At 35.3% G+C, this 22373-nt stretch overlaps 1 long non-coding RNA gene across 3 annotated transcripts in view; it reads left to right on the top strand.

Moving 5' to 3' along the window:
- Nucleotides 1-22373, top strand: part of LOC119232338 (uncharacterized) — a 73253-nt gene that overhangs the window by 7906 nt on the left and 42974 nt on the right. For 2 of the 3 annotated variants that reach the window (XR_008549542.1, XR_005122048.2), the window contains exon 3: nucleotides 600-657. This is a non-coding gene — a long non-coding RNA (uncharacterized LOC119232338). Of the gene's footprint in view, nucleotides 1-599; nucleotides 658-16351; nucleotides 16498-22373 lie in introns of those variants that run through there. The other variant, XR_008549541.1, reaches the window with a different exon arrangement.

Consider the following 22373-nt stretch of genomic DNA (forward strand, 5'->3'; position numbering starts at 1 on the left):
ATCTCTCAGTATACTTGTGAAGAGTCTCATATTGAAATGGTCCAGAGTCTTGACTACCATGCCTTTTTCATTAGCACTATATATTGAAGGGCTTGGAGAGAAATTTCCCTGGAATTAAATACCAGAGGGATGCATGTGCTACTGCTATGATGTCTGGAGTCTGAAGTAGAGACTTGACAATAAATAAAATTAATATAATTAATTAATTATCAAGAAATTTTGTGCAGGGGGTTACACAGTAAATTATCAAGTATTACATATACAGTGCTAGCACTAGGTCAGAATACCCTTCTGGAGACTTCATAGATACCATCACATTTAGTATTCCAGAAATTTGATCTGTTATGATTTACTATGACTCTTTCCTTTCTGTACTTATTCTACTTTTGAAGTATTCCTGACTTTCTTCTTATCTCCAGTGCTTCCCAATTAATCTCCAGGGCTTATCTCCAGTGCTTCCCAATTAATGACTTTCCTCTAGAATCTAAAAGCAGCATATGTGTGCCCCACTGGGTCACTTGTGTGGAGCATTGTAATATATTCACTTGGGCGGTGTGTATTATCTTTTTCTGAACCTCTTTTCCCTGTTCTCACTGAAGGAGACTGTCACATTTGGTTGAAGAAATGCTTAAGCAGTAAGAGAAGACATGATTAAAGGTGTGTGTGGCATCAGTCAATATAACGTATTTGTTGCATTTCTACATTGTTATTTTAGGAACTTTATGTTACTTCCTTTAACACCAATAAATTAAGTAACCACATTTTACCAATGAGAATACAGAGGCCTCTAGTGGTCAAACTACTTGTCGCGAATTACTTCAAGTGTGTTAAAACTCAAGTCAGCCTGGATCGTAAATCTTCTTCCAAATTTCATGGAACTTGTTCAACATTTTTTTAAAGATCTATTTATTTATGCATACAAGAACTGGGGTACAGGCCAGAGGTGCAGTGGGTGAGTCAGGAGAAGTCTGCTGCACCATGTGGGATCAAACTCATGCTGGAGAGGCTGCAACAGCTTCACAGGGCTGTGCTTAACCCCTTGCGCCACCAGGGAGGCCCTATTCAACTTTTTTTTTTAATTAAATTTTGATTCACAAAGATATTGTGACTCTACGTCCAGTATTTCCTTTATTGTATTAGATTTCTGTGTATGTACAATCCTTGAGTAACGATGCTTTGACTTGAAATTTTCCGACTTTATGAAGGTGTGAAAGTGACTTGCATTCACTAGAATGCACTTCAAATTTTCAATTAGGGCATTCTGTTTTTCACTTTCAGTACACCATTCAATAAATTACATGAGATATTCAAAACTTCATTTGAAATACATTTTTTGTTTGATGAGTTTGCCCAACTACAGCTAATGTAAGTGTTCTGAGCATATTTAAGGTAGACTAAGCTTAACTGGATGTTTGGTAACTTAGGTATTAAATGCATTTCCATTTATAATATTTTCAACTTCTCATGGGTTTATTAGGGCACTTGTAGCATTGTAATATGTTCCCATCATAAGTTGAGGAAGATACATGTTTTGATAGTTTATAGCATAAGAACAGAATATAGTAAGCAATTATTTAGAATCTATAGTCTAAAGAGGCCCAGCAGAACACAGGCTAGTAGAAGTTGAAGTCTTCTTTGGTAAATGTGGAAGTGTTATTAATGTTCCAAATTTATTTCCTATATTTCTCATATTCCCTACTTACTTTCGTTGTCTGTGGCCAAATGTTGTTAGTGAAGGTAAGTATGTCACTTCTACATCAAAGAATATGAAAATAGTTTGAGGACTCCATGTATGATTCCCTCTCCTCCCTCCCTTGTTTCTGCAGTCAGTATATTCCCCTTGGCGGAATATCAATCAGCTAGGGTACGTGAGAGACTGTGTGGAGCAAGGACGTGGTGGTTGTGAGTTGGACATTTAGCATGAAGGAGAACACACTTTATGTGTGAAGTCATTGATGCTTGGGAGTAAACTTGTTACTGCAATATAACCTAGACTATCATGACAGTGGTAGCAATTGTGAAATCATAAACTCTTAAAAGTCATGCATTACTAGTAACATGAATAAATATAGACCTTTTCTAAGGAGTAAAACATGTCAAGCATCTTCCTTTCTCCCTGTTTCATGTAATGAGTCTTGGTTATAGCATATACCTTATTTTTTTTCTGACATTCTAAAATAAAAGACTGGATCAATTCATAGTATGAGGTGTAATGCCGGTTAAAGAGGAGGAATTTTAACTATCATAGTTTCAAGGTTTGAACAATTTTGTCTCAGGAACCTGGTGCAAAAATGACTTTGTAAAGAATTCTGGTGGATTCTAGAAATCAGAATTGAAACTATGACTACAGATGTATTTTAAGAAATAGGCATATGAATCTCCATTATTTAAATCTCCATTATTTATCAAATGCAGATTTCAACAAACTATAACATTTGACAGTATTTCTATGTCTTGTGATACATTCTATTTTTGTTAGCTCGATTTGATTCGTAAATAATTTAATTGAGCATCTATTCTGTGTTGGGAATATCACTATAGATAAGACACGATAAATTAATGATCTTCTTTTTCCCTCTAATAGTGTATAGTCTAGAAGAATTGTGATCAGAAAATTATTTCAAAACAAGGAACACATATGTAGGGAACATATATGAAGATAAACATTTGTCAAGACATGTAAGAGGGGGTGGGGGGAAAAGAGAAAAAGTCATTGAGATGGTGGCATTTAAGCTGTGAAATATCAGTAGGTATTAGCCAGACAGTCCAGAGGGGGAAAAAAAATAATGTTTATAGAACAACATGAATAGTAGCAGAGATACTCAACATAATGTCCTGTTCTGACTCTAAATAATTCAGTACAATTGGTGGATTATGGCATGAAAAGCACTGTAGGGAGATAGGATTATAGAGGTCTCCTATCATCCTGTCATAATACACAGCCACTAAGAGGTTCCATGAAGAATAGTAATATATTAAAATTTATATATTAGGCAAATCACTCTGGTGACAATATGGATAAATCTTTGAAAAGCCTATTTTCTTAAGACAATTATCTGGGGAGAGGAAGAAAAAAACTTCATGAAACACTAAAAATCCTCATAGATTAATTTTGTACCATTCAGGGTTTGTAGTATGATTTATTGAAATCATGTGTTATTCTCAGAATGGAATCACTGGGTTATTCAGCCCAAATTATCTCATTTACTTTCAAATCTAATAACCAGTAAAATCTTTATCTATACATATGCAAATATTTATTGAGTCAAAATTGATGAGGGGTTGGACAATGTCAACATAGGAAAAATGTAATAGGTAAATCCTTTGAATCTGATCATTGTCGAAACCAAGCTGAATAATTCAGTCTTCTACCACAGTGTTATTCTGGTCCTTTTTTTAGGGTTTGAATTATTAATCCTTTCCTGTTTTTCTAAGTAGGCACCACTATGTGGATACAAATATCTATAATAAGAACATTTTCTGAATGAATGACTTATAGCAAATGATACATTCCTAATACAGTCTTTAAAATATAACTTAGCAAGCGATTAGTGACTACACTGAGCTCACAGATACATAACTTGATATGAAGGACTTAGAGGTAGTAGAGTATAAATCCATTGAGGAACTATTTTGAAGGAAATAGTGGGTCTACAAAGATAATCCCCAAGTCTCAAGGGATGTAAATAGAGGTTGAAGTTTAAATGGAAATTATGATGTAAGAAAATATGAGATGGTTGTCTGAACACAATTTAGGGTCCAACCCACTGCTTTCCTACTATTGCAGGCACTGGCTAGCTGTCCTCCAAATGTATTCACCTTTCTCCTTGATACAAACCAGATAACTCTTGCCAGCAACTGATGCAGTTTATGCTAATTTAATGTTCTAGATTTGATTTGTCTTATTTTTAATCTTAAAAAATTAAAAATAAATTATTTTTAGTAAATAAATTCATTATAAATTAAATAAAAATCAAAACGCTTACATGCAATCAGTCATTCACACTCCCAAACCCCTTATTGTCTAATGAATTCAAATGATACACGGAAGTCTCTGAAGTCCTTAGTTTATCAGAACTACCACAGAGAAAGAATCTGTATCACCTGCTGAATTCCCTGATGGATTTTGCATAACCAAGTAATGAACTTCAGTTGGATGTAAATCACCAAGATTTGGGGATCTGATTGCTAAAATAGCTAGTGTTATATGCCCTGAATAATGCAGTTAGCATAACAAGAGTGGATAAGTGGATCTATATCTCTCTCAGGAATGATTACATATATAAAATATTTATACATTTGTCATATGTATGACAAATGTATAAATGGAATATCAATGAATAATTTATTGTGAGAATCCACCATAAATTATTCATTGATATGAAGACAAGAATATTCTTGTATGATTAGTGCATCTTTTCCCTGAAAATAGATATATGTGGGAAGATAAATTGTATTCAGATGTGTCTTTGGAGAGCATGGAATAAGAATGAGAGGGAGTACAAGAATTGAAGTTAAAGAGTGGTTTCAGGTTGTTAGGGAGGCATAATTACTGAGATCTTTCTGGATTCAAAGAAAGAGACTTTTGTTTTGAAATAGCAATTCATCACATTCAAAAATGGTGTAAAATGCAATGCATATGTAAAGTTAAAAATAATAAAATGTATTACTATGTTCCCCCAAAATAAGAATTCATTGTGATTTTTAAATGTTGTGAATTTGACAAGCCTGAACTTTACTTGTTAAGCTCTTTTTAAACACTTTTTCTCAGTTCTTTCATATTTGTAATAGTAACAGGGCTTCCCCCCTTCCCCCACTAGGAGGTGAGTAGGCTACATCTGTTACCAGGATGTACTCTGCACTGTCCTTATTACAATTGTCTGATGTCTGAGAGTCATTTATGTCTGGAAATAGAATATTTACAGTAGTCATTTAGAGAATTAAATGGATTAGAAAAATCAGCTATAGACAAAAAAAGCATAACTTGGTAATTGAATGGATCAATGGGAAAAAAGATACAACTTCCAGGTTTTTGACATGGTTACATGATGCTTGGTAGTGCAATTTGTTGAGTTAGGGATCATAAGGTAAAGAAGAATAATTCTGATGAGAAATGATTTCACTTTGGGATAAAATTAAATCCCATTGATTGTGAGGTGTCCGAGTAAGGTTGTCAAGAAACAATTAAAAATGTATAGAAAGCTTAGAGCAGCAAATCTAAGCAGAAAATATGCATTTATTAGTCATAAACATATAAGCAGTAAGTATAGAAATAGGAGGAAATTTTACTATCTGTGAATAATGTGAGAGTGATTTTTTTAAGTCACTAGAAAAATACCAGCACCTGAGAAATGAAAAGCAACCATGAATCAACAAAGATTTAAAAATTCAGAGAATACCTAATGTTGGTAAGGATGTAGAACAGAAAATAAGGAACTTTTACATAATGCTAGTAGGAGAAGTTCAAACATTCAATTGAGAATTCTTTTGTAATGTTGAAAGTATTCTTATCATATTATTTAACAATTGCAGTTCCAGTTATATACATCAACAAGTGAGGGAGATGACAGAGAAGAATACATGCAGTACACTCCCAACAGTATAAAGCTGAAAGCATGCAAAACTTTCCAAATGTTGTTACAGTGACATACATAAATAAATAGAAAAATTATAATAAAAAAATAGGACAAAATTAAAATGATTATTTTTTTAGAATAATTAGCCTTGCTAGAAGAAAGATACACATGGAGAACATGCTTCTTTATAAGGAAGAAATATTTTATATGGTAGAACAATTTTAAATATGATTTGGGAAATTTAGTTCACACTTATAAAGGACATTTAAAAAGAGTAATTAGAGGAATAAGAGAAGAGGGTTGAAGAGCACTACTAGGAAAGCCATGTCCAAAGAATGACAATTATTTTGAGATGAAAAGGAGGAGTTGGCTGGCCAAGATAGGCATGAGCTGATTCCTGGTGCAAGAAACAGAGGCCAAGCAAAACTCAGCAGATTATGATTGCAGCAGCCCCATTAGGCTGAGGATGCAAAAGTTAGAGTTCAGAACTGCTGAGCCAAGATTCTGCAATGGAGAAAAATGTCCAACATTTTCCCGTTGAGGTATGGGACCAAGCATATGTCCATATGTAGTGCAAAACACATAGGACTAGCTGGGATGCTAAAGAGCTGAGCAGATATTCTGGAAGCTGTGTAGTACTGGGGAGACAAAGTCAGAGATCCAGAACAAATAGGATGGGTTTGTCTATGGAAACTCAGACCAGCAGTAAGATTTATCTTAGGACTAAAGGCAAACATGTATCACATTCTATTTCCTCAATATTTGTTTTCCAGAAAAAAATTATCAACCTGACCCTCTACAATTACCTTAATGTTAACAATTATACAATTATACTCAATGTTAACATTCAATAAAAATTGCTAAGCATGCCAATAAAGAATGAAAGGATGATCTCCTCTCTTTACAAATTAACTAAAATAAATAACTAGTAAGTGATTCAGATATTGGAGTGATGAGTTTAGGAATATATTTTCAAACCATAAAACATTTAAGAATATAGAATATAGTTTATGAGAGGATGGGGGAAATCGAATCAATGAAAACATATAGATATGCAATAATTTATTTTAAAACTAAATTAGCCATAGTAGAGAAGTGGATTATTAAATAGTAGAGAAATGACAGAATGTCACTCAGAGAAGAAAATAGACACTAGAGACATAAAGTCAAGGTGGGAAGGTATAGTACACATGTAGCCTTGGCTTCTTATGAAGAGGGTAAAGGAAGTAGAGCACTAGTTCCTATATTAGAAGAAGTATGGCCTGGAATTTTCTAAAATATGTTCATAGATGTCAATCCACAGATTTAAAAAGTTTAGCAAAAACAAACCAGATTAAATACAAAGAAAAACATACCTTATATTCTTCATCCTTTTGCTCTAAAGCAAGCAGACAAAGAACATGATAAATTGTGTGTGGTGACAGAAACCAGAATAGTAATTAACCTTGATGGGGTAATCTTGACTACCTATGGCACAAAGAAGACTTCCTGCATGCTGGTAATAGTCTATTTCTTGATATAGATAGTTGTTAAATGAGTATGCTTAATAAATTCCCCTAATTGGATACTTTGCTCATATTTTTTACATGCATCATATTTCAATGAAAAGTGTTTCCAAAGTAAAAGCCTATGGATTTTTTTTATTTGAAACTTAGCAAGGTGATTTAAAAGAAAATTAGATATCCCCAAGAGTCAAAATACATTTGAATAAGAACACGGTGGGAAATGTGATCTACCAGATACCAAGTCTTATCATAAAATTGCAGAAAGTAGAATAGTGAGGTATTGTTTAGTAATAGACAAATCAATCAAAAGAACAGAATAAAGGGTCCAGAATAAATACCCATCTACATACAGCTACTTGAAGTAAGATAAAAATGCCATGGCAAAAACACTTGGGAAAATCAGTCTTTCCAAAAAAAAAAAAATGTGCTGGGACAATGCTACATCCATATAGAAGAAAATAAATGACCCTATCTCACACTATATAAAATTTAATTTTGGATTATTACATATCAAAAGTTTGAAAGGAGAGAAAATTAAACATCTAAAAGCTAATATAAGGAATATTTTAATTATTTGGAGGGAGGAAAAAGCTATTAAGCAGGACAGAAAAAAAACTGTTAAAACACTAAATGAAAAACACAATATTGGTTAATTTGACCATGTTAAAATGTTATCCTCTTTATTTTAAAGAGCTGCCATTAGGAAACATAGCTGGCAATTCGCGTAGTGATAGAGATACGTAAAAGAATTGCTTCCAGAATATAAAACCATCTCCTGCATGACAATAAAACGACAACCTCACAGTAGAATAGACAAGATATTTGAATTTCCTTCATGAAAGAATGTATACAAATTACCAATAAATATAATTATTCAACCTCCCTTGAAAGGGATATATTGGAAATTAAAAGCACAAGGGAACATAACACTGGATATTCTTCAGAATGTGGACCAAGAAAAAAATAGTAGCATGTATTGGTGAAGCGACAGGCCAATGACAATCCCTTACAATTCTGGGACAAATATACATTTATACCATCACTTTGGAAAATCATTTATAATATCTACCAATGTTGAATAAATTCATACCCACAGAGGAATAGTTCCACTGTCAGTATCTACCTAATGTAAAACATACATGTGTACAAAAAAACATAGACAGGAATGTTCATGAAAGCATTATTCATGATATCCTCAAACTGGAAAGAACCAGCCTATCTTTCCATAGTAGACTGTACATAAATGATGCTATATTCATATAACTACATGCTATATACTGGTGCAAATTAAATTTATGAAGTTCACAAATGTAAGTGAAGGAACCCAGACACAATTGTACATGATTTCATTTATATAAAATTTAGAGAATATTTTAAACGATAGTGTTCAGAGACCCATGCTTATGTGGCAAAAACAAAACAATGCATGCAAATGATTGATCATATGAATCAAATCTGACACTATTTTTGGAGGAAAGGAGTAGGAGGGAAGCTCCTGGAAACATTCTTTCTTGACCTACATCATAGTAGACATTGTGTCAAGTCATTGAAATGTATATATTTGTTTCGCTAACTTCATTTTTATAGTTATTGAAGTACCATTATTTTCTAGCCCTTAGTGTTTTCACAACATAGGATTCCCCCTCCATGTATAGTCACCCTACCATATGCAACTCCCTTCCCCCAATCATCCATAACCCTCCACCATAGTCTACTGTGTTCTCTACCACCCATTGTCCTGTGCTCACCCCTCTCCCTCCCCCTTCCCCTCTAAATTCCTAAGATCTGGCCTCCCCTGGTGGCTCAACAGTTGAGCACTGGCCTGGAAGCTGCCTGCAGCCTCTGCAGCGCCAGTTCGATCCCCGGCCACCGGAGGAGGGTCCCACAAGGCGCACAGACCTCTCCTGCCGCCCGCTGCTCCCCTCAGCAGTGTACTTCAGTCCTTCTGCCTGCTCTGCTCCCCGCTCTGGCTCTGGTGAATTCTCTCACCCTCCCGCGCTTCTGACTGTACCCAGTGCTTGTATAAATAAATAAATAAATCTTTAAAAAAAAAAGTAAATTCCTAAGATCACTGATCAGTTTTCTAGGGTTGGTCTTAAAGTTTGTCTTTGACCATTTGTCAAGTTTTTCTATATTTCACAGATGAGTGACACCATCTGGTCTTTATCTTTCTTCTCGCTTATTTCATTTACTTTAATCACTCCCATCTCTATCCATATTATTGCAAATGGCATGCGTTTATCTATTTTTGATTACTGAGTAGTATTCCACTGTGTATATATGCTTAGCTGTTAGCATTATCTTAGCTTGTTAGCATTATCTTGGCTACTGTAAATGGTGCTATAAAAATAGACATGCAGTTTTTTTTTTTTTTTTTCAAATTAGTGTTTTCGTATTTTTTGGATAGATACCTAGGAGTGGGATTGTTGGGTCATATGGCAGATACATTTCTAGTCTTCTGAGAAACCACCACAGTTTTCTGTAAGACCTGTTTTCTGTAAGACCTGGACCAGTCTACATGCTACATAGTAATTTTTCACATGCCTGTTGGCCATCTGTATGTCTTTGCAGAAGTAAATGCACATATTTGTGTGTCTGTATGATTTCCCTGCATATGTTGTATGCATTAACTAGTTGAATGGAAATTTACAAATAATTAAGTTAGTATGTGTTGGAATCATTTTATGAGTTATAAAATCTACACAGCGATGTCTATTTTTATTGATGTTACTAGTTGCAAAAAGCTTATTATCACCTAATAAACATTTTCATATGAATTTTGACTAGATGACCAAATGTAAAAGACAAATTAAAAAATATATGAACACAATATCTTTGGTGGACAGTATAATAGAAATCATTGAGGAATGTGAATTCTGAGAATGAAGTCCTAAATTCCTGCTCCGGTTCTGCCAGGTTTGCTGCTTTGACCATTACAAAGTCAAATTAAGCAACACATGCCACTTATACTCAACCTGTTAAATCAGCATATAACATAAATATCTATAATTTACTCTAGAGATTGATCTAAGAATACACAATTTCAGAAACACTTTAATCTTTTGGAACCAGAAGGTAACAGCAGCATAAATAAATGATGATTATTAGAATGTTTTCCAAAAGAGTTATTGAAACTTACCCTGGGAGTTAAGAAATAAGCTAGGCATTAAAAAGGCAGAACCATAGCTATTAAGTCACAAGGTGCTAATTACAGTTCTTAACCAGCACTAATTTAGGGAGAATTTTTCATGTATATATTTCAAAGAATGGCAGACAAAACTTGGAATCCACCGAGTGAACCTCTTAGAAACCATTCTTTGTTGTTTGATCTATGCTGACACATATTTTACTTAAAATATATGTGCGTGTGTGTATGAGTGTGTGCATGTGCACGTGCACGCCTCACAACACTCCCCCTAAAAATATATTTGGAAATTTACAACAAAATATATACACAATATAGAACAAAGGTAAAGGGGAGTTACTATTTAGAGGAAGGAGGAGGGAAAATGTTTAAACAGGACTGAAATAATTACTGTAATTAAATATTAAATGTTCTATTGTCATTCTGAGTGTAACACTTTGTAAGAACACTTGTTTCCAAAAGTTTTTATGTGATTGCTAAGCATACTATCAAAATCCTTTATAATTTGTTATGTGAGAAACCTGGTGTATTCTCTGCTACATACATTAGAGCACAAGGGCTAATCGATCAGGCAGTTAGGAACTGGCTCAGAGTCCAAGCATTGTCTGAATAGTTCTGTATCTCTGAGCAAGTTCTGATCTTCCCGAGCCTCTGTTTTCTCTTTGGTAAGTTGAAGTTGTAGGGCAAAATAACTATTAAGTTCTTCTCATCCCTAATTATCTGATTTCATCAGTCTTTGAGAAGGGTCAGCAAACTATTTGATCAAGTTCCATGGGACACTATTTCAAGCTTCATAGACTATGCATGTAGTATCTGTGACAGCTGCACTACTCTGACCTCATAGAAAGGAGAAGCCACAGACATTGCAGCAACTAATGACTGCACTCTGGCAACATTTTATTAGCAAAAACGGACTATTGGCCGGGGTCATTACTTGGCTAATACTTGGCATATATTGACTTTTTATTAGTCTTCTACCAGTGCTGGGTCAACATTGGATACAGACACACACTTGAAAATAGTGGCTAATCAATCTAACTCTAATGGTGCTAACTGGGAGGCTTATAAAAAAAACTGTGTTTGCTTAACTTGCTCATTTATGTCAAAATGTTCTGCTTCTAGCAAACAATTAATAATCTTTGGTCTGTAAATTAGATCTAAAAATTAAAGGAAAAATTAACAAATTATCACTACAATGGCAGTAAAGATTTTTCCAAATCATGAATAAGATAGACTCTTGTTAAAACTCTTAAACAGTTTACTCAAAGCTAGATTCTGATTAAAGAATACTTATAGGTTATATACTTAAGAACCTTTTTTACTATAGTTACTAAATGATTTTCATACCTATCACCCATTGGCTTTTCAAAAAACCGTTCCCACAATATAAGATGATGATTTTGTAAGAATTATTTCTCTCAGGTAACTTCATCGTACTTGTAAAGATTCAGGATATTTAATTTTTATGGCATTCTGTAAGCAGGCCCATTAGTCTATGTGCTTCTCTGCAATACTCACTTTCTCTGTCCTACATAATTTATACTGTTGTTAAGTATTTATTGACTGGTATTCCTTCTCTCAATTGATGATTTATAGTGCCAACACTCAGAAATCCAGCATCCTTAAAGTAATGGTAAAGAATAAAGTTAATGCACTAGAAAATTTTACAAGAAATGTACATCACTTCTGCACAATCAGTGTTTGGGGGATTCTTCTTTTATGAAGTCCTATCTTATAAAATTCTCTTTGAAGACTGGTTCTCAGAAGTTGCCTATTTGATATAAGAGGAGGCATTTACATGTCACCTCCCCCTTTCTCTTCTCTCCTTTGATTAGTTAGGCTTTTATTTCCTTGCAACTACTTTAATCTAGGCAATGTATTCACTCACTCCTCAATTGTGGTCTATAGGGTCTACAATTAACTCCAACAAATGGGTTGTTGGAGTTCTTTTACAAAGGAACATGGAAACAAATGCAATAACACATGTGCTTTAAAAGGAGACATCCTTTCAAAACTGATCATAAAACCAATGGTCACCATAAGTCAACACAGCAATGTATGATATAGCTAGACAATGAGAAGCTTAACAAATTATGTTTAAGTATCACATTTTGCCCAAAAGATGGCACTATTTCAAATCAATATATCAAAGTTTGACAGCTAGATCAAAGTAGATAATGTGCTCAGACAGTGATGAAATATGAAGACCAATAATCCCTATATAGGTTGCCTAATCAAAGAAAAATAATTTCAATAATATAGTGATAATTATAATGACAACAGTAGCAGTAATAATGATGCCTTACCACCCTTTAGTTATCGTATGCCTGCCACCCTGTTGTCTTTGTATATATATATATAATTTTATTGCATTCTTATAATGATGTGAAACAATACAATATCATGATTGTTTTTTTGTAAGTGGAAGAAATAAAGATTAAAGGAGGAAAAGTAATTTGCCCAAGCTCACATACAGAGTAAGTTGCAGAGATGAAATCTGTGCTCTGGACTTTGGGATTGCAAATTCAATGTAATTTTCCCCAATTATATAGAGCAAAAATTAACTAGTAAAGTGGTATGTATTTTGAATTGTATGGTGTGATGATTTGATATATACATGCATAGTGAAATTATTACCCCAGTTAAGTCACATAGCCATCTCCTCATATAACTACCACTGTGCATGTATGTGCATGCTGTGTAGCAAGAATGCTTATGATCTCGCTTAGCAAATTGTGAGTGTAGTCACCACGTGATACATTAAATTCCTCTTATGACCAAAAATTTGTGCCTTTCGACAAAATCTTTCCATATTCAACCTTGCTCCTCTCTATTTCTTTTAGATTTTAGAGTGCACAGGACTGTGCATGAAGTAGGCTTTTGTCAAGTATCTGCTGAATTGGTGAAATGATTTTTTCATTTATATTCCACATACAAGTAAGATCATATAGCATTTGAGAACATTAGGCTAATTAAAATAAACCAGACAGAGAAGGGCAAAGTCTATATTCTTAACTGCTAATATTCTATGTAAAGAATGAACAAAAAAGAGAATCACACAACTTTTAGAATTAATGAGCTAGAAGTAGTGTGACCAGAGGCTTTGTGTAAAATAGTACTGTTTTCTGACCTAGTTTCTTGGTGTAATTTCTAATGGCACCCACTTTCACTCTTTAAAACGTCCCACTGTAGGCAATATATTATATGGACAGTTTAACAAATGTACCCTTTGAGAGTATTTTGTGTAACAAATGAATTTTACAAATAAAATTCAGCCTAAGAGAGATGATTTCTCTGTGATCTCATATGTAGCTCTTGGCAACACGTTTTGAAAACTTGGTCCACTCAACCTCCCAGAAATAGGACTGAAATTCATTTCACCAATTCAATGCATACTTGATAAAAGCTTCCTTAATGTGTGGCTCTGTGCAAGTCAATTTGAAGAATACAGAAGAGTAAACAAATTCCCCATTGCTTTAGGCAAGTGGCCATAATATTGGAGAAACTAGATATATGTCAAAGGCAACATGTGGATAATCTCCTGTTAGACTGATAACTAAGGTATTGAAGATGAAGCAAGAAGGTAAGCCAGAGGAAAATGTCATCAATAGTCAAGTAAGCATAGCACTTCATGGGCATTAAATTAAGAAAACAAAAGCTAAAATCCGATAGATCCCTTCAGTATAGGAACTAGATCTAATCTTTGTAACATTTGCATTTCAGTAATTTAGTCAATCCATTTCTCAACTATCTCTAGAAATCTTTAAAAAGTACACCATGGATGATCTCTCTTTACTAAGCAGTAAACTCCTATTGTCAATGAACATACCAATGTATACTTTCATACCATTAAGGTATCTATTAATTTATTTTCCATGTATGTGTTTATATACACAGACATACATACATACACAATATAAAGTGGCGAGCTACATTAAGGAAGCAGGAGACAACACATTTTGGGGTACAGCCCAGTACTAAGGTACCAATTAAGCACATTGATCCAAGAAGTATTATTATCAGAATATACTAATATCTAAGTGCAGATTATACTGATTGAGGGTTCCAATGAGATTATACTTGAACCAATCGTACCCAGAAATTCAAGTAAAGCAGAATATTAAATAATAAAAAAATTAAAAGTTTGTTTAGCGGCAGTTTTGCAAGGGGTTTAAAATCAGGGTCAACTAAGTTAGTCTAATCTGGCTTTGAAATTCAAACTAACTTCCTCATGCTCCCTAATGGCTTACTTTGCCATTAGGCAAGTGAGATAATTATAAGCTTCAGTGTCCTTTGTTTTAAAATGTAGATCTTAATGTGGATTCTGTAGATTATTGTTAAGATTAAATAAGAAAATACAAAGATAGCCATTATAGAAATTTTGGGGATGTAAAAAGTAAGTGATGGCATATTTTTTAAAGACTGGTCAGTAAGAGCAAGATCAAATTTTCTAAAACACCACTGAGTGTCTTACAGTAAAATAAAATAAAAATGTAGCTAAGTTCCTCATAATTTGCTCTATTATCCCAAAGTAATAATAAACAAGAAGGTAAAAAGATATGATTATTAGTCATGCTGAAATTTACTGTTAGAGAAAAAAAAAAAAAGTGTAGGAGAAAGAACAGCTTTGGCCAAAACCAAAAAGCAGATTGACCATCTTGGGGTCCTCTGATCAGAAATAACACTAATTTTGGGCAAAGAATGAAAACTTGGTATTATATAGCCAGAGCTACACTCAACCTCATGATATCCCCAAATAGCCACAAAGTGTCACACTACTATGTGAAATTGAAATCCTGGGTCAACCTCTTTTGCCAGTGTCCTTTTCTGCTTGATAGGGAATCAGAGGTGTCCAATTTCCCTGCTCATTTTCACAGAGGCCAAACACTAGCAGCATTTTGATATGGTGTGAGAAACCAGAAGACAGACTGGAGTCAGCTGGAATGGTAGAGTGAGAGCTTTCCAGAAAATGAGTGAAACAAAGGAGGTACAGAGGAGCAAGCACTAGAAATTCCAGCTTTGGCATGCTGACTTCTATTATGAAATTTTATAAATTCCTAGTTCTAGTCTGGAATGGAAAGCTAAATCTGTATATGTACATACTTGCTTTATCCTTTAATATGTGTAGTTTGTATGTTTTAATATTTCTAACAGTAATTTAATAACTTATATGCATACTTTATAAATATATGCAATATTTGTTAGAGACACCTGCTCAAAAATTTTAATGACAGCAGTATTTCTTCAATATGCTTTGAAACTACTGCTATGAATGTTATTTAACTCATCTACATTGCCACCATAGTGACAAATACATTGACTATCTTGAAGAACTGTATGTTCTTTAGCAAAGATTATGATTTTTTTTTCGTGTTTTGGTATTTTTTTTCTTTTTCACTGCATACAGACACTTAAAAAATCAGATTGTGCTATATAAATAACGTTATATCCTGTTTTACTTAGTGCATTGTAAGCATTTCCCTATGTCATGCAAAATTCCTCATAAATGTAATACTGGGGAGGGGGAGCAATATGTCTAAAAATGGATTTGCCATATGACCCAGTAATTCTACTCCTAGCTCTCTACTAAAGAACATAAAAACACTAATTCGAAAGGAAGACTGCACCGCCATGTTCATGGCAGCATTATTTACAATAGTTAAGGCTTGAAGATGTTTCATTGGCTAAACACTGTGGAGTTCATCCTTCAAGTGCTCTAGCACTGTTCCTCAAACTCTCACCCCAGTGTACTTTGCCATACAGTCCTCGTACTCCTGTTAAAATTCTCACTATGGACATCAGGTTACTCTGGCTGATTACTTGCCTTTGATTTTCTCAGAAGTCTCAATATATCTCTTATTTCCTTCTGTTTTCTTCCACGCACACTCAACTCTGCTTTTCCTTCATCAATAACTTAGGAACACTGTTGTAAGACAAGGCAAAAATTTTTTTACTTCATTCCTTTTATCTCCATCCTGCACTATACACATGCAACCTCTCCTTCTCTGCTTCTTTTCTTCCTAACATTGATCTTCCTCTTATTCTAATTATTATCACTACACTAAAGGTGTTACTTATATATGTCCATGGCTCAGAGAACACAGTTAATGTCCAACATGTTTTAGTGTTTCCCACAGAACCTCATAACCTTCCAGCAGAGAAGACAATGATCCTGTACAGGACAGTTCCAAAGATTGCAAAGAAAAGAAGCCAGAGAGATGTACAATAATGAGAATTGTCATACAGGCCCCAGTATAAAGGCAGTGGTTAAAAAAAAAAAAGTGAGTAAAATATTTCTTAACTTGTACATAATGCATGCTCAGACATAAGGAAAAAAGGAGAAATTTTAGAATCCTCTACTTATGCTCGACAATTGCTTCACTAACAGGTATAGGAAGAAGGACATAGGTAATGTGGCTTTATGGCTTTAGATGAAATCCCAAACATAAGGAATGCAAACTATGGTTTGTGGCTATGCCTGTGACTGACAGATCCTTGTTGCCACCATCCATTCAAAACAAAACCCTGCCTGGGACTTTTTGTCAACCCCTGGCACTCCAGCAATGCAGCCTGCCAGAATGCTCACTTGCCTGATCTGTCTGGCCTCTGCTGACTTGGGCCACTGTGTACAGATTTTGAAGGGAGGGTTTAAAGTGGGGTTTTGCTCTGTTTTATGTTGGGCAGTATAGTTTCCTTCCAGTCTTCCTCTCAAACAGAAAAAAAAACCAAAAAACAGAAAACAAAAAACAAACAAACAAAAAAACAATCCAATTGATACAGGATCGTTCTTCTGCTGCCACTCTAACCTGGCTGCTGGCAGGCAAGGTGTATGTCTCTGTCATAGGAGTCTTCATTTTCCACCATTAATCATGAACAAGTTCTTAATAAAAAGTATCAAAGCCACTAAAGATTATTTTCAAGTTTTAGTTCCAAAATAAGTGAGTGATTTCCTGGAGAATCACCTTTGACCATACATTAGGCTTACTGTGACTAACCATTTTCCAAAATAGAATGAAAAGTAACATAAAGCAAATGAACTATACACACACACACATTTATGTGCACATGAACCCACAGACAGACACAAATACACAGAGCAGATCCTAAATCAAGAAAGGTTATGTTGCTAGAAACAAACACAAATGTAGGATTTACATTAGTCTTACTCCACTGCCAAATTCATACCTAAAAGACATTGAAAGTTTTTGGAAGAAAACACAAGTTAGAAAAGGGGATAACCAAGGCTTTGGCCCTGTTTCCAGTGAGAAAGCCTGGACAAAGCAGTTATCCTCTCTGGATGACTCATTTTCTCATCTAAAGAAAGGGTTGATGGTGCCTCTCTTGAAGTTCTATTGTTCTGAGGCCATAAAAGAAAATCTTTTGTGTTTTTCTCATTTTAATGAGTATGAGAGCTACCAGGTAAGTAATGTGATATGAAATAGTACTTTTCCCGTCATTTCGGAATTTTCACTGAACCCTCCAAGCTCTCAAAACAGAGAGGAAAACACCCCCATCCCTATTTTTGAAAAAATGTGCTAGACATATCCAGGTGAGATTTACTAGAAGAGAATAAAAGCAGCCTTTCAATCACTGGTCATGTCATTTATCCAGACTGTGAAAGAATGAGATAGTTAAAGAGGAATTAATCTAAACAGCAGGATGTTAAGAGGCGAGAATCTGTAGTCTTTCTTCCCTTTGCATGGGGATGGAGGTCTATCCCACTACCACCCCCAGCCAAGTTTCTTGGGAAACATTCGTAGAGATAGAAGTGGTTGCAGGAAAGTGAGACCATCTTATTTCACAAATGGCTTATTGAAATTTCTCATGACACTAAGGGGGTGGAAGCACAGTTGAATGACTAAGGTCCTAGGACAAAGTAGCATGTCTTTCAGCTTTCAAGAAGTTCTAGCAGAGAGATACATGAGGTAACTGCTTCTCACCTAGAGAAGACTGAAGTCTCAGGCTGGCTGTAGTCGATCTGTGGCAGTGTGTGACAAGTTGGGAAGAGAGCAGTAAGAACAAGCAGCCAAATATTGTATAACATTGTTGGGTATTTTCTATAACCAAGGAGGTGCTGAGGAACTAGTTATATGAGGTCTATAAAAGAGCATCCTCAAAATAGGGCAACTTGACAGGTTAAGGTAATAGCACAGAGAGAAGCTCCAGATGGTCCCCAGTGTGCAAAATCAAAGGGTGCTGGCTAATAGAAGGGATGCAAGGGGTCAGAGGTGGGTGCTCCTTCCACCAGAGAACGATGCAGCATAACAGGAGATGGGGTCTTCAAAGAATCCTCTGAGACCTATGGAAGAATGAATAATGATATTAACAGGGAACATGATAGCCAATGTATTTATGCCAACTAAATAAATGTTTGACCCTATTTCTTCAGTTGTCTCTCCCCACCTCTCCAGCTCTAGTGGAACATGGAATGGAAGGTAGAAAGAAGTAGAGTAAGAGGGAAAAACAAATCTCCTGCAGACACCCACAATCAGGCCTGAGCTGAAGGAATGTAAAGGTCACTGAATCGGATGAAAAATGGAAGTGATGATTCAGTATAATTTAAGTTGGGCTTTAAAAATTTAAAAATGAGACTATTCTTATATTTTAAAGGAACTAGAGAGTTATGAGATTCTCTCCAAAATGTTGAGGGACAGGAAAACATTTTTAACAGTGCCGATATAAAGGAGTTCATAGAGGACCTCCCCAGTGGTGCAGCGGTTGAGCCCTGGGTTGCAAAGCTGCCCTCAGCCTCTGTAGCGCCTGTTCAATCCCCGGCCTCCGGCGAGGGTCCCACATGGCACGCAGACCTCTCCTGCCATCCACTGCTCCCCTCAGCAGTGTATTTCGTCATTCTGCCTGTTCTGCTCTCCGCTCTGGTTCTGGTGAATTCTCTCACCTCCCGCGCTTCTGACTGCACCCAGTGCTTGTATAAATAAATAAATAAACAAACAAACAAACAAACAAATAAATAAATAAATAAGTAAATCTTTTTTAAAAATAAAAATAAAAAAATTAAGGAATTCATAGGGAAACAATGAAGTTGTATCCTGATTACACTTTAACAAGTTCAGTCAGACACTATATGCACAGAATATTTATCAATAATTGTATCATCTACTTATCTCTATATAGGAAGAGAATTATATATATACATATGTATATATATACATACACTCACAGATAGTGTACATGTAATTGAATAGCTTAGTATAAAATACTTTTAATATTTTAATGTGTCCCTTCATTCATCACTGCTTTCTCATTTCCATGGAGAAGCAACCCTTATCTGCTCTCAGTCTTTGTAGTTTCATAGGTAGAATGCCTTCCAACTTCAGGATTGAACAGTGTCCCAGACCGATCCACTCAGTATATTCCCTATAATCTTGTCCATAGTTATGGTTTAGTAATATGCCTGTGACCCAAGCAAGACCAATCATAGACAGTAAGATTCAGTTCTAAAAATTTGGGAAAATAAGCTCTCATTGTAGGGCTTGTTTTAGCTTAGTTTTCTGTCCCTTTGTTTCATTTCTCTATATTTCTCATGTGAGAGAAATCATCCACTATTTGTCTTTCTCCTTCTGACTATAGAACTGGAGCTACCAGAGAGGGAATGTGGGGGGAGGCAAGCAAAGGGGAGGGGCCCAGTGGGCTATGGTGGAGGATTATGGGGGCTTTGGTGGTAGCTGTGATATTATAACGTATATTTAAAGAGATGTGAACCTATACCCCTAAATTATATACAATTTTTTAAACCATTGTTATCTAACAATAACATGATAAAAAGTTTTTGTTTACTGGATACTTAAAGCAAATAGAATATCTACATAGAGCTGCTAAGAGCTTCTTGTGACCATGTGAAGCTAGCAGGCCAATGGACCTAACAAAAACTTAGGAATTATTTGACAGAAAAAAATTCTTGATAACTGACAGATTCTGAGTCCTTAATTTCACCTATCCCTGAAATCAACACTAATTCTGTAGTTACAAGGTACCAAAGCTAACAGATACCTTTTCAGTATAAGTCTTGAACTTTGAACTTCTTTTTTCCCACTTACAGTTAAAATCATCCTTAGGAATATTCTCTTTAAATGTTAAGGATGTTCTTATGAAGATGGTTTATTTTGTCAAGAAAGAATATTAAGGGCCTCCCTGGTGGTGCAGCATGTTGAGCGCAGTGCTGTGAAGCTCTCCACAGCCTCTGCAGTGTGGGTTCGATCCTGGCTGGCCAGCGAGAATCCCACATGGCATGGCAGACTTCTCCTGTCACGCCCACTGCTCCCCTCAGCAGTGTATTTCTGTCATCTGCCTGTTCTGCTCCCTGCTCTTCCTCTGATGGTTCCTCTGACTCTCCCACGCCTCTGGCCTGTACCCCAGCTCTTGTATAAAAATAAATAAATCTTAAAAAAAAAAAAAGAATTTTTTTTTTAAAGATTTATATATTTATTTATACAAGCACTGGGTACAGTCAGAAGTGCGGGAGGGTGAGAGAATTCTCCAGAATCAGAGTGGATAGCAGAACAGGCAGAAAGACGAAGTACACTGCTGAGGGGAGCAGCAGGCGGCAGGAGAGGTCTGCGCACCACGTGGGACCCTCGCCCGGTGGCTGGGGATAGAACCAGGGCTGTAGAGGCTGTGGGCAGCTTGGCAACCCAGGGTTCAACTGCTGCACCACCGGGGAGGCCTGAAAGAATATTAAGTAAGGGCCTCCCCTGTTGGCGCAGCAGTTGAGCACTGGGCTGCGAAGCTGCCTGCAGCCTTTGTAGCACTGGTTCTATCCCTGGCCACTGGTGAGGGTCCCACATGGCGCACAGACCTCTCCTGCCGCACCCGCTGCTCCCCTCAGCAGTGTATTTTGGTCCATCTGCCTATTCTGTTCCCCGATCTGGCTCTGGTGAATTCTCTCACCCTCCCGCGCTTCTGACTGTACCCAGTGCTTGTATAAATAAATAAACAAATACATACATACATACATGCATACATACATACATACATAAAAAAAGAATGAAAGAAAGAATATTAAGTAATGAAAATAGAGAAATTTTAAGCGGAGGGGGCTGGTCAATCATTAAAATTTCATTCCAGTTAAATGGACACTATATTATCAGGCATTTATAAGAATTTATTTTATCATATATATAGTTTATATATATAAACTATCCATGTTTGACCATTTCTAAATTTCATAATCTCCAGGTTTATTCATTAAAAGTATGTATCTTATGCGGCGAGGAGATATCACTGGGTTATGGCTTACTCCATAAGCAAAGTTAGAGTTATTCAATAGTTTTCTAAATTTTAGTGTGAAATATACTGAACCTAAGCAATTTGACTTTTATTTTCTGGCATTTTTCAATATTGTGTTGATGTTTATTAACCAGGAATATCAATAAATGTCATAAACTGATCTATAAAACTTTGATGCTGATTTGCTGGGTTATGTAGCACTTGCTGGTAGAGGAAGTAAACATGCCACACAACTGAAGAAGGAAGCACTCGACAGTTCTGTCATGGTAAAAATGAAAGTTATAAATCATCTTAATTTACTCAATATTATTTTGTAAGCATTTTTAAATTTATTACATGGACTTTAGAAACATTTCAATGATTATATTATACCCAAACGATTGTGTGAGCCAATTAACTATTGACGTATCTTGCGGCTAAGAGATTCATTTGAGTTTTCACAATTAAAAACAGTGTTGCTACAACAAACATATCTTTGGCATAAAGATTTTTCTTTATTTCAGTTTATTTCCTCAGGAAAGATTCCCAGGTTGTGAATTGTTAGATCAAAGAATTAATACTGGTTTGAGTCACATACCGCCAAAATGTTTATTTCAAAGGAATTGTCCTAAATCACACTTTCACAATCTGTTGACATTTTCTTATCATTATTTCAAGGAAAGTATAATCTAAACTGTTTCATAGAATCCCTTTAATGATTATTGGAGGTAACACAGGTTTAATGATATTTCAAAGGCTAACAATGACTACAATTTCTATGAATAGCTCTTGAAATTATTGAATCTATTTTGAAAATACTACCCCTAAATGAGCCATACAATGCTAAACAAAACTAACTCAATAATAAAAATAAAAAGCTCAAAAATTCTTATCTGGAACTCTGAATATTCTTTCCCAAATTCT

Source organism: Talpa occidentalis, unplaced genomic scaffold (assembly GCF_014898055.3).
Source record: "Talpa occidentalis isolate TD23 unplaced genomic scaffold, MPIMG_talOcc4v2.1 talOcc4.7, whole genome shotgun sequence".
Taxonomy (NCBI): domain Eukaryota; kingdom Metazoa; phylum Chordata; class Mammalia; order Eulipotyphla; family Talpidae; genus Talpa; species Talpa occidentalis.